We start from the raw sequence: 12,498 nt of genomic DNA on the forward strand, positions 1-12,498 counted from the left end.
ATGATAGGCTTATTGATGTATTTGGCTGCTAGTCGTCCATATATCATGTTTTCTGTCTGCTATTGTGTTAGGTTTCAAACGAATCCTCGTGATCCTCACATGACAGCTGTTAAGAACATCTTCCGGTTTCTCAAGCGAACATCCTCACTAGAAATATGGTACCCTTCTAGTTTAGGTTTCTTTGTGTAAGCATTTTCAAATGTTGATCTTGGGGGTTACGGTTTAGATCGAGAAGTACAATAGGAGGATGCAATTTTATTGATGGGAAACTTGTAAGTTGGCAATCCAAAAAGCAAGCTTGTGTCTCCCTATCAACTGCTAAAGCAGAGTACATAGCAGTTGCTTCTTGTAACTCACAAGTAATCTAGATTCAAAGTCAGTTTCACGACTATGGAATCAACATGAAGCGAATCCCCTTATATTGCGATTCTGAGAGCGCCATTCATATTTGTCACAACCCAATGCAACATTCAAAGACAAAACATATAACACTGAGGTATGACTTCATCAAAGATTATGTGGAAGATGCTAATGTTAAGATACAATTCGTTAGATCCACTGATTAAATGGACGGCATCTTCACGATAGAGGCTGACTCTAATCTGAAACAACCTTCGCATTCATAATGTTTTAACTACAACTTAGTGTGAGCGCTCGCAGTGACTAGCGGTCTACTTTCCATACTGCGAATTGGTGCAAATGCTCGCAGTGACTCGCAGTCTACTGTTCATTCGAAGGTTTGGAATTTCATGTATCCTTTGTACACCTTGTTAATTCCTTTTCTTTTCTTATGTTTTTATTCATTTTTCAGAATATCAAAAATACCAAAAATATTAAATAATTGAGTAGGTTTGCAGAGTCATATCTTGGTGATCTCACTTACGCATGATGGGGCATGTATATAACATTCTTAATCTATGCACTAGTTAAGTGTCCCTAGAAGCATGCTGTTGCATGTAGTCCGAAGCCTCATAGAGTTTTATGCTAAATCCTTGTTGAATCAATAACACCAATCATTTCTTCCCAATTAGGTTGTTTATTCACATAAGTCATGAGCTGCCTTACACTATTTGTTTGGAACCACCTCCTATCACTTCTCCAGCACTTTTGTTTTCACAAACGTAACCCTTGATACTATCAGAATTTACCGCTAAGGTTTATGGTCTTAAATACGTTATCATCACGAATTGAGTAAAACCCAAAATCCAACACATTTTACAAATTGACGGTGAACAATTACATGTTCTAGATTTTTCACCATGGAATTAACGAATGTCCACTTTTGTGGTCTGCACCAAGAAATTTCTTTTTATTTTGCGAGATCTTGATGAAATTTTATAGTCCTAAGACGTTTCTTCCCAATAGATCCAGTTTTATTTTTCTTGAGATTTCTATACTTATCCTAGTCACAAAAAATTATTCCCTAGCATACTTGTTTTTATGGCTACACTGGTCAAACAAGTACTTCATACGAACATCCGGACTTATGTTGAGTTTCAGATTTAGTTTTAGAAGAAGCCATCTCATTCACCTTATTAAAAGATGTCTTTCACTGTTTCTCAACAAACAGATGATTGTAATTCAACAAGACACCACACAAGCACTTCAAAGTCTTTCTTGACTGTGAAGGAGGAGATCGTTGCCCGGGATCCATCTGCTTTATGTCTTGTATGACATCACTAGAATCCCTAAGAAAACTCGCTTTATTGTTGTATCTTTGGCACACTCTTGCATGAAGATCTTTATGATTTTCAAAATTCTGGTTCGTAGTCCTATTGGTTACTTTCAAGTTCAGAGTATTACAAATGGCGATCAACTGCGAATGTATCCGGCTACCAAAGTCAAAATCTAAAAGGACGATTCTAAAAGATAATATTTGGAACTTGGGAGCGTGGAATTTGAAATGGATCCTGACTTGATGCCTACTTTACCACCGCCTGACACACACGCCTGACGTAACAGTTGTCACTCATGCATTTTCAAGTGCTTTTTCTGGCTGTAGAAGTGCCAAACATCAGATTTTCTCTCTCATACTACACGTGATAAATAGAAATCGACGCTTTAGTTAACATTATCATTTTCAAAGAAATCAAATTCCCAAGCAATTTCTCTCTCTACTGTTCATATTCTTCAACAAGCATCGATGGCAGGTTCTTCATACACCCCTTCCGTCCAAGAACAATTGGTGCAGTCTTCAATTATCAACCTCAAGGCCAATCAAAACTTGGTTCTGGATCTCGAACCAGCCAAATACGATGAGTTTCTTCAACCCATCATTGAATGTTTGAGGTACTCTCCACTCATCATTGCTCTTACCAAGTCAGATATTTTTCATCCGGTGCATCTCCCTAAGGCTTACTCCACCACCAATAATAAAAAAGGGGAAGAACTGATCTCGTTCGAAATCCACAACCACAAAACCTAAATAACAAAACCGAGGTTCTGCAACCTCCTAGGGCTTCCACATGGTCGTGACGTAATTGATCATAGAGCATATCCAACTCAACAATTCTGGAGATGTTCTACTAGATAGGCTAGAAGGAAAGAATTTCATCAGTTTCTAAGTTCAGGAACCCTAACTTGCCGATGATGTGGAACAACTTATTCACACTGCTCTTCAGGAGTTTCTCGAAAAGGGTTACTGGCTCGGACTGTGCGAGCAAATTATTCATGACTATGATGTACGGGATATACTCCGGCAGCAACTTGGATTACAGGTAAGTTCTTTGGGCTCGGTTAGTACAAAGCACACTTTCTACCACACGACATAGTGAAATCTCCTATGCTTGTTTCTGTACCATCGTCGTTCAAGGGGTGATTAGCAAACTCACCGTCTTGGAAGGTTTCTCTATGGCTTCGATCCAGATTTTCCACACAACGAATATTATACTCGCAGAAAACTCAAAGTTCAGTTTCATCGGCTCCATTCCTAAAGTACTACTTCATGATGTTCTAGCATCGAGTGATATACGACGAGCCTACCACAGTTTTCTTGTCTAAGGCTTTCGTCCATTGTCTGATGAAATGTGAAAGGATCTTGATGAGGCGGACAAAACTAAGAAGGGAGGAAAGAGGAAGGGTACGAAGGTTGGTCCGTCTAAACCAGCCCTATCTCCAAAGAAGGGTGGGAAATGAAAACCTGATGCAGAACCATCCGAACCTCCACAAGCACCTAATAGAAAAAGGGTCAAGAAAATGGTTCTTCAACCACAAAATCTAGCACTAAGCGATCATGAGGACTTGTAATCATAATTTTTTTGGAGGTTCCAATTCAGAAGGATGTTCACAACGAAGAGGATGTTACTTCTCAACCAAAGGTTTCAAAGCCGACAACTACGAATCCTGAGGTAACATATGAAATCATAACTTTTGTTGCAATCACTAAAGGATTATTCCAAGACTTTTCTATTCCTTCTCCCACTGCCACTATCTCCACTCCTATTATAATTGTCCATGCCCACCGGTGTCATTGGGCGTTTCGCAAGTCCAAACCCTACTTTTTACAGATTCAATAGCTACCACCACTTCAAAAACTGTTGAAACTCCAGTAACTGTGAACGCATCAGATGCAGGGGCAGGAGCTTCGGGTTTCTTAGTTGGTCATTCCACTCCACCCATCTCTCCGTTCTGCCAAGATGGTTTGGACATGAACTATGGTGGTGATGACGACAACTTCGCAGGATTCACCTATAGTCCACTCAACATTTGGAATGAAAGTGATGACGAAGCTCCAGTCACAAGAAGGTAGCTCAAGGCAATCAACAAGAAACTGGATTCGTTTCTCCAATCCTTTAAAGCATCATCTATTAAAGACTATTCACAAGCAACGATCAAGTCTCTCCTCGAGACCCTTACAAAAGAACACTTCGCTAATTGGAAGAAAACGAACAAAGTGGTGTATGCTTATGCTTATGCTTTAGTGTGCAATGAAACCACCGAAAAAGTCAATAAACTAATTACAAATGCTCGTTCATTGATGGAAAATTTTCAGAGCTTATTCGAGTCGAACATAGCGAAGGCTAATGAAGTTATTTCTAGCCTTGGCTCGACTCTTAAAATGGAGAAGGCAAAACTCAAACAGGCTCACTCTGGCCTCGAAAAAGACAATGTCGAGCTTAACTCCTCTATTTCATCGAAGATCATGAAACTTCAAGATGACTTGGCAACCATGAGTAACATATAGCGAGAGAAGGTGAAAGTCTTAACAGTCAAGCTAGAGAATGCTGAGAAACGAATCAATGATCTGCTATCTGAAAAAGCCGTCATGAAAAGTTGTATCTCGGACGTGAATGCATTGCTTTTGGACATCATTGAGACTTGTGACTCGATGATCCCGATAACACTCAAGAAGCATCTCTCTGAAAAGCTCAGGCCCGTATTCACAATGCTTCATAGACCGAAAGGTGTTCCAGAATCAGGCTCAATTCTGAAACAAAGGGGAAAAGGAGTGAAACAATCCAAAAAGGAAATCCCCAGACCTTCAGTCAAGCCCACTTTCAAGCCTAAAAGCGAGGCAAAGAGAAGTTGATCAATGAAGAACCAGTAATTGATAACAGTGAAGATGAAGAGCCTGAAGAACATGAGCTAAAAAGAATAAAATATCATGAAGCTCAGATGGATGAGCACCAAATAATTGTTCGCGAGGCTGAAGAGAAAGAAAAAGCCAAAAATGAAGCTCAAGTCACGCTGGAAAGCCGAAAGCTTTTGTTTCCAGTATGGACTTTGAATCGAATTCTTATTGAGGCTGTGGATATGTTGAGCCTTTACTGGTTGGAACCAGTTGTGTTATTTGACCTTCAAAATACACAAGATTCATAGTTGGATCTTTCAATCACACCGAAAGCCTTCAAGTTTCGCAATTCTGTGAAAGTTGTGAATGTCCCAGCAATAGACCGTGGTTCAGATCACTTGATTTTCTTATTCTACCTTAAGCATATAAAGTCGCGGTACAAAACATGGAGTGCGAGCAAAATTAAGGCTATGAAGATCACCGGTCCAATTGAAATTGATAGCTTCACAAATGTAAAGGTCTACAAATCCACACTTGCTGATATGCGATGCCTAAACTCGTATGACTGGATCATGTTGTATAACTTCTTGCTAAGGGATGAACAGAAATATGAGCCCATTGTTGCTCACCTCAAGCAAATGTTAATCTCATATATTGAAGAGTTTGGCAAGATGGAAATTTAGAATGCCTTTATGCTGCGAAGGAAGCCAAATGTACTCCCCAACGAAGCCCCAAAAGGTTTGATAAAATGAAACCTGGGAAGATACAAAAGGAAGGTTGGTGTGTGGCCTTTCAGATGAAAGAACAAACTGATGAAGAATTTCACAAGGCTTACTTATTTCTTACTAATAAGCACTTGTTCTCCACTTCGTGCCTGGAATATATCTTGGACTTCGTCAGCAAGTACAGAGGGACCAACAAAATCAACAAGAAGTGCTTTTCGGATATGATTCAATGGTGTATCCAAGTTTGCAAAGTTCTGATAAGCGTGATTCCAAAATTATTAGAAGTGCACAAGCGAACTCAATTATGACAGACTCCCGCCTCAATTGATGCAAATGGGGAGATTGTTAGAGATTATGGTGTTGCGTCTTTTGGGCTTTTTACATAGTATTTTGTATAACTAGGTTGGGCTTGTCCACCTGTGATTAATGATTAGGGTTTTACTATTTAAGGTGCATGCATGCATCGTGTATTATATAATCGTGTCATTATAAACTCTTCATAGCCTCTATAGTAGCAGTTCCTTATTGAACTCTTCTGAGGCTATGACTTTTAAATCATTCGACACACTCTTGATTCATATTTTGTGTTTGATTGCTTTTTCTTGTTTGAATCTATTTGATCTTTAGAGTTTTAATGTCAACAAAGCTTTAATGGTGGCACAAGAATGAGGAATAAGAAGGTAATAAGATGCGACTATGGTGATGTTTGTGGTGTATCATTCTCACGAACACATGATAACCCAGGACGAAAATTTTGGGTTTCCCTAATTATCATGTAACACCCTGAATCTCAGGTATAAACCTTACAACCTTATATTCATTTTCAAAGGTCTACTCGACAAGTTTGATGCCCTGACTCATTGAGTAGGAACGAACTTACCGTGTGTCTTAAGTGACCAACTCGACGAGTTGAAGGACACAACTTGACGAGTTAGAGATGGAGGATGAAACACTAATTTACAGGGTTGTGCACCCTATTTAAAGGGTCATTAGCCTCCCTAACAGCCCCCTTGAGCTCAGAAACCCTAAATCATATTTAGTCTCCATATTTGTGTGGTATGAAGCTTGGAAGGTGGACTTTGGTGAGAAGAGCTTGAACCCAAGAAGCTTGGAGAAAGGAGAAATTATGGATCCGAATTCTACTCGATCTTAGCATCAATTCGAAGGTAACAAGTCGTTACCTTGGCTCTCCCTTAGCTAGATCTGTTCATGCATGGTTTAGAACCCTTTCTAGTGTATTGTGGTAGTGTTTCCAGATTTGGGTCAAGATCTGAGGTTGCAACTTCAGATCTGGACTCCATTAGCCCCTTATTTTCACAAAGTTCTAGTCTTGGTTAGGCTATGGATTTCCCCTTGCCTTCAACTTCTTCTTTAGCCTAGTTTTGACTCTTAAGGCCTAGCATGCAGGTAAAGTTTGCAACTTTACATGGTAACTAGGCCCTAGGAGGCTAGATCTAGCAATTAGAGCTTTAGAGTAGCCTAAAATCATCTAGATAAGAAATGAATTGCATGAACTCGACGATTCAGATAAGCCAACTTGACGAGTTGGGAAGGGTTTTCACGTTGTTTAGTTTCTACATGGACTCAACAAGTCAGTAAGAGGGCTCGATGAGTCAGTTAGGGTTTTCACGACTTCTTGAGTTCTATAAGGACTCGACAAGTCAGTGAGTTTCACTCGACGAGTTGGGTCAATATGGACTGTTGAATTTGACTTTGACCAAGGGTTGACTAGTTGACTTCTGGAGGTATTTTGGTAATTTGGGAACTTATGGAATTGGATCATTGTTGTATATAGGCGTTGGTGTTGGAGCTGTATTTGGTAGAGATTGATACTATCATTCCGAGCTACTTGAGAGGTGATTTGTCCTCACTATACTAACATGGTCGAAGGCACCATTGTCAGTCCTTTACGGATTTGTATCCGGGTTATTGCATGATATGCTTATTGATTTACATCATGGTAATTAGGATGGTGATATGCTTAGTGACCCGGTTAGGTCGGTATTTTGGTATATATGATGATACTATGTTAGTGATCGGTTAGGTCTGTATCCTGGTTATTGGATGTTGCTATGATTAATTATATGTTAGATCAGTTTGACTGTTATATATGCTAGCGTACGATATTTATATGCACATGATTGTCAGATTGGTGGTTGGGTTGAGGCGGTCCTGCTTTATGATGAAGGTCAACATACCTAGGGTGGTCCGGATAGACTGAAAGCTTGTGAGGTGATCCAGTTGGGCCGAAGGCCCGGCAAGCGGTCTGGATAGGTTGTAGGCCCTGCGAAGCGGTCCAGACATGTCGAAGGCTTGGAGAGCGGTCTAGATAGGCTGAAGGCCAACGAGGTGGTCCAGTCAGGCTGACGGCTCATTATGCATGCTATTTGCTTATATGTTATTGATATATTTTATGACGTTGGTATTTATGGGGTAACTCACCAAGCCTTCGAGCTTACATTTATCTATTATTGTTTCAGGTACTTCTGATTATCGCGGGAAGGCGAAGGCGTGATCCTATAGCTCCTCATATTTCGAAGTTTTTAATTAAAATATAAGTTTTAAACTCCTATACTTAAATGCTTTTTAAGGGAAAATGCCATATTAGTCGATCGAAGTTGTAGTGTTTGTTTTAAAAGGCCATCAATTTTTTTTTGTACATTAAGGGAATGAACTCTTATTTTTCTATTTTAAAATATCAGTATGTGACGACCAAGTAAACTTGTAAAATGTGTGATTACTATAGGTTTTCGAGCCTTCTTCATTCCTTACTTCTTTTGTTCCATCCTGTTCTTCCCCAAGTTCTCCATCCAGATTGTAGATTGTCGAATGGTGATTTGAAATAAATAGTTTCAACTCTGCTTTATTCATTCATCCATCGAGAATATATATCACATATTGTTCTTATCACAGAGAATTCAAATTGATCTAGATATAAAGATAATCATAGAAACTATAAACTAAGATAAGATAAGGTCTAACATCCCCCCTAAAGTTGGAGCATGGGGATCAAGAATGCCCAACTTTTCAGTCAGACGATAAAATTGAGTTTTGCCAAGCGCCTTAGTAAGAATATCAGCCAGTTGCTCGGAGGTATGAACATAGGATGGAGCGATCAGACCGTCAACAATAGCATCTTGGACAAAGTAACAGTCCACCTCGATGTGCTTTGTACGTTCGTGAAAAACAGGATTCTCAGCCAGGTAAAGAGCAGCCTGATTGTCACAGAATAAGCGAATTGAGTGAGGATGAAGAATACCGAGACTCAAAAGTAAGCCCTTCAGCCATTTAAACTCACAAGTAATAGCAGCCATAGACTGGTACTCTGCTTCAGCAATAACCATGAAACAGTGTGTTCTTTCTTTGTTTTCCATGCAATTGGAGAATCCCCAAGATAAACAATCCAACCAGAAAGTGATCTTCTAGTGATTGGACAAGCTGCCCAGTCTGAATCACACCAACAAGTCAAAGATAGCTTACTATCAACTTGTAACAGGATACCACGACCTGGAGTGCCTTTTAGATACTTAACAACATGCAAGGCAGCCTCCCAGTGTTCAATTCTAGGAACTAGCATGAATTAGGATAAGATATGAACCGAATAACTAAGATCAGGACGTGTAACAGACAAGTAAATTAGACTCCTGACAAGTCGTCGATAGGCCTCTGGATCGTCTAAGACAGTGCCCTTCGCAAGACCAAGTTTGTGGTTCTGTTCAAGAGGAAACCCACTTGGTTTAGCACCAAGAAGACGTGTTTCAGTAATAATATCGAACGTATACTTGCGTTGACATAGGAAAATACCCGCACGACTCCGAGCAACTTCTATACCCAGAAAGTATTTCAAGGTGCCAAGGTCCTTCATTATGAAACACGTGTTGAGATACCTCTTGAAGGCGCAAATAGCATTGGAATAATTGCCCGATATGATCAGATCATCAACATATACTAGAACATGCACCGGTACCTATCCCCGAGTGTAAGTGAACAAAGAATAATCAGAAAAAGATTGTTTAAAACCGTATCTCTTGAGGGTTGTGACAAGCTTCGCAAACCAACACCGTGGAGCTTGTTTTAAGCAATAAAGAGACTTACGGAGACGACACACCAAGTTTGGATTGGAGCTTTTGAAGCTGGGAGGAAGATGCATGTATACTTATTCTGTTCAATCTCCATGCAGAAAAGCATTGTGGACATCCATCTTATGAAGTTCCCAATTTTTAGAAGCTGCAACAGGCAAGAAAACATGAACAATTGTCATCTTGGCTACTGGGGCAAAAGTTTAATTGTAATCGACCCCGACTTTTTGTTGATTTCCAAAGACAACTAATCGTGATTTGAAATGTTCAACATCTCCATTCGATTTATATTTAATCTTGTACACCCATTGACTTCCAAGAGCGCGTTTACTAGACGGAAGAGAAGTCAAAGTCCATGTGTCATTGTCTTCAAGGGCATGTATTTCTTCTTGCATAGAAGCCTTCCAATGTTAATCTGTCATGGATTCTTCAAAGGATTTGGGTTCTTGACCCAAGACTACAGCTGCTATAAAGTGTTGATGACTAGAAGAAAAACGATCACAATTAATATAATGTGCTAAGGGGTAAGGAGTACCTGAGGAAGCCGATGGAGATGGGTTGACGGGAGACGGATTGTGAGTAGTAGACGGATTGAGAATAAAGTCTTTAAGCAGAACTGAAGGTAACTTGAGATGTTGACCTCGACCCATCTCAAGTGTAATGTTGTCCAAATCGAAATCAGGGGTTGAACCCCGTAGGTGAGCCGTGAGATGACCCGGGGGAGATTGGATCAGGTTGAGGAGTTGCTATCTGTGTGGAATTCAGGTTCTCAACCTCTTCATCAAAATAAGATGGAATTTCTCGGATAGTAGGAGTGTCAGTCTTATGGTTGGGATCATGTAAGGGAAAATATCTTCAAAAAATTTAACATCACGAGAAACAAAGAAATCCCCGGTGTCTAAATCATAAAGTTTCCACCCTTTCTTGCCAAATGGGTAACCTAAAAAAATACATTTTCGACTACTAGAAGCAAATTTTTCACCCTTGGCCTTTTGATTGTGAGCAAGACATAAGCACCCAAAGGTTTTTATCGTGACATATGAAGGAAAAGTGCCAAATAAAAGTGTAAAAGGAGATTGATTTTGTAATAAAATAGAAGGAGTATGGTTTATAAGATGAGCAGCTGTAAGAATACTTTCTCCCCAAAACCGTATGGGTAAGTTGGCTTGAAACATAAGAGCATGAGCAACGTTCAAAATATGTTTATCAGTTCGACTCTACCATTTTGTTGTCGGCTTCCCACGCAAGATGTTTGAAATGAAATACCATGGGTATCAAAATAATCAAAGAGACAATTAAACTCAGTACCATTGTCACTTTGAACCATTTGAATCTTTTGAGAAAATTGTCTAGCAATCATAGCTATAAACGATATAAACATTTGAAAAACTTTGGTTTTGTCAATCAACAAATAAACCCAAACAGATCTAGAATAATCATCTACTATGGTTAAAAAATAACGTGCATGACGACTTGAAGCGTGTTTATAAGGCCCCCACAAATCACAGCGAACTTTTTCAAAGATTCTACTTGCTTTATTAAAACTTAAAGGAAACTTGTCTCTAAACTGTTTAGCCCGAAAACACACATCACAAGCTTTATTTAAACTACCCCTAAGATTACTAACTGTAGGAAGAGATTTCACCAGTTTCTCAGAAGGATGCCCCATTCGTTTATGCCAGAGTTCCAAGGTTGAAGTAGCCCCGTTTGCTTAAATATGTAAAATAGAGTCTCCCTAGTAGTGCAATCTATCCCGTCTAACTCCCTTTCCAATCAGTCTCCTTGATTGGTCCTGTATAGCACACATATAAGAGTCAAACTGAGCAATAAATTTCATATCATCATTTAACTGTGAACCTGAATCAAGTTGCAATTTAGTTTGGGAACCAAAAGAACACGTTTACGTGTAATTTTGTCTGATAAGTAAACACTTCCCTCATGGGTTGCTATCACCTTTTTTTTTCATTAGATAAACATACAAGACATCCTGGTATCTTGCAAATATTTGTTAACCAAGTCGCATCACCTATTACGTGATGTGTAGCCCCTGAATCAATTATCCAAAGTCGTTTTTGGAACTTACCATTTAAGCACTCATCAGGTATTTTTGAAGTATTGATAAGACTTGTAAGTGCTTTCCAATGTTCAGTTGTGAAGAGAAGAGGGCTTGTATTATTGTTTCCCCCACCGGCTTGACCAATCACTGTGGAATGAGAATTATGACCTACAGACAATGAGTTTGCACGAATATTACTTCTTCCTCGTCCACCTAATCTACCTCCACATCCTCCTCCATCATTTTTACTTCTATCTTCCCACCATTCAGGGTATCCCACCAATTCAAAACAGCTTGAAGACTCATGACCCGTCTTCTTACAGTGGCTACAAAGAAGGTATGATTTATCAGGTTTGTCTCCTCCCCTATCTGTACCTTTATTCATGTTAGCTAGAATTGAGAAACCAAGCACTTTTGGTGGTTTCTCATCAACAGTTCCTTGAGCAGTCTGTACCATTTTGTCTTGTATAACTAATTGAAATGCTTTATCTAACGAAGGAAGAGGGTCCTGTGATAATATGCTTGATCGAAGAGTAGAGAAATAATCTGACCGTAGGCCCATGAGAAATTTATGCAGCATGTCGGTATCTCTTCTGTTTTCGTGTCTACTACCTGTTGTACACTCCTCACAGCATGTACAAGTAATAAGTGGCTCATGTCTGTGAAGTTCTTCCCATAAGGCAGTAAGTTTGCCAAAGTATTCCGACACTGGCATAGTTTTAGACTACTCACATTTGGCGATAGATGATTTTAACTGTTGTATTCTAGGGCCATTAACTATAGCAAATCGGGATTTTAGAGTATCCCAAAGTTTCTTAGCATCTTTGTATTTCGACAAATAACACTTTACCTCAGGATCAATAGTGTTCATTATCCAGGAAATTAAGACTGCATTGATAGTCTGCCAGTCGGATTGAGTACAGGGGGTACCGGTGATGTGATTGATCCGTCTAGAAAGCCGAACTTACGCCTTGCCTCCAACGCCGTCTGAATATCACCAGCCCAATATTCATAATTTTCTCCACATAATTTTGTTGGAGTGATAAAATCTCCTGGTCTATCTTGAGGACCAAGATAGAAGGGGGAATTAGGTTCGATTTTTTCAACCGGTGGTGGAGGATTTGCTCC

The sequence above is a fragment of the Lactuca saligna genome, chromosome 5, assembly GCF_052625555.1.
Source record: "Lactuca saligna cultivar CGN05327 chromosome 5, ASM5262555v1, whole genome shotgun sequence".
Lineage (NCBI taxonomy): Eukaryota > Viridiplantae > Streptophyta > Magnoliopsida > Asterales > Asteraceae > Lactuca > Lactuca saligna.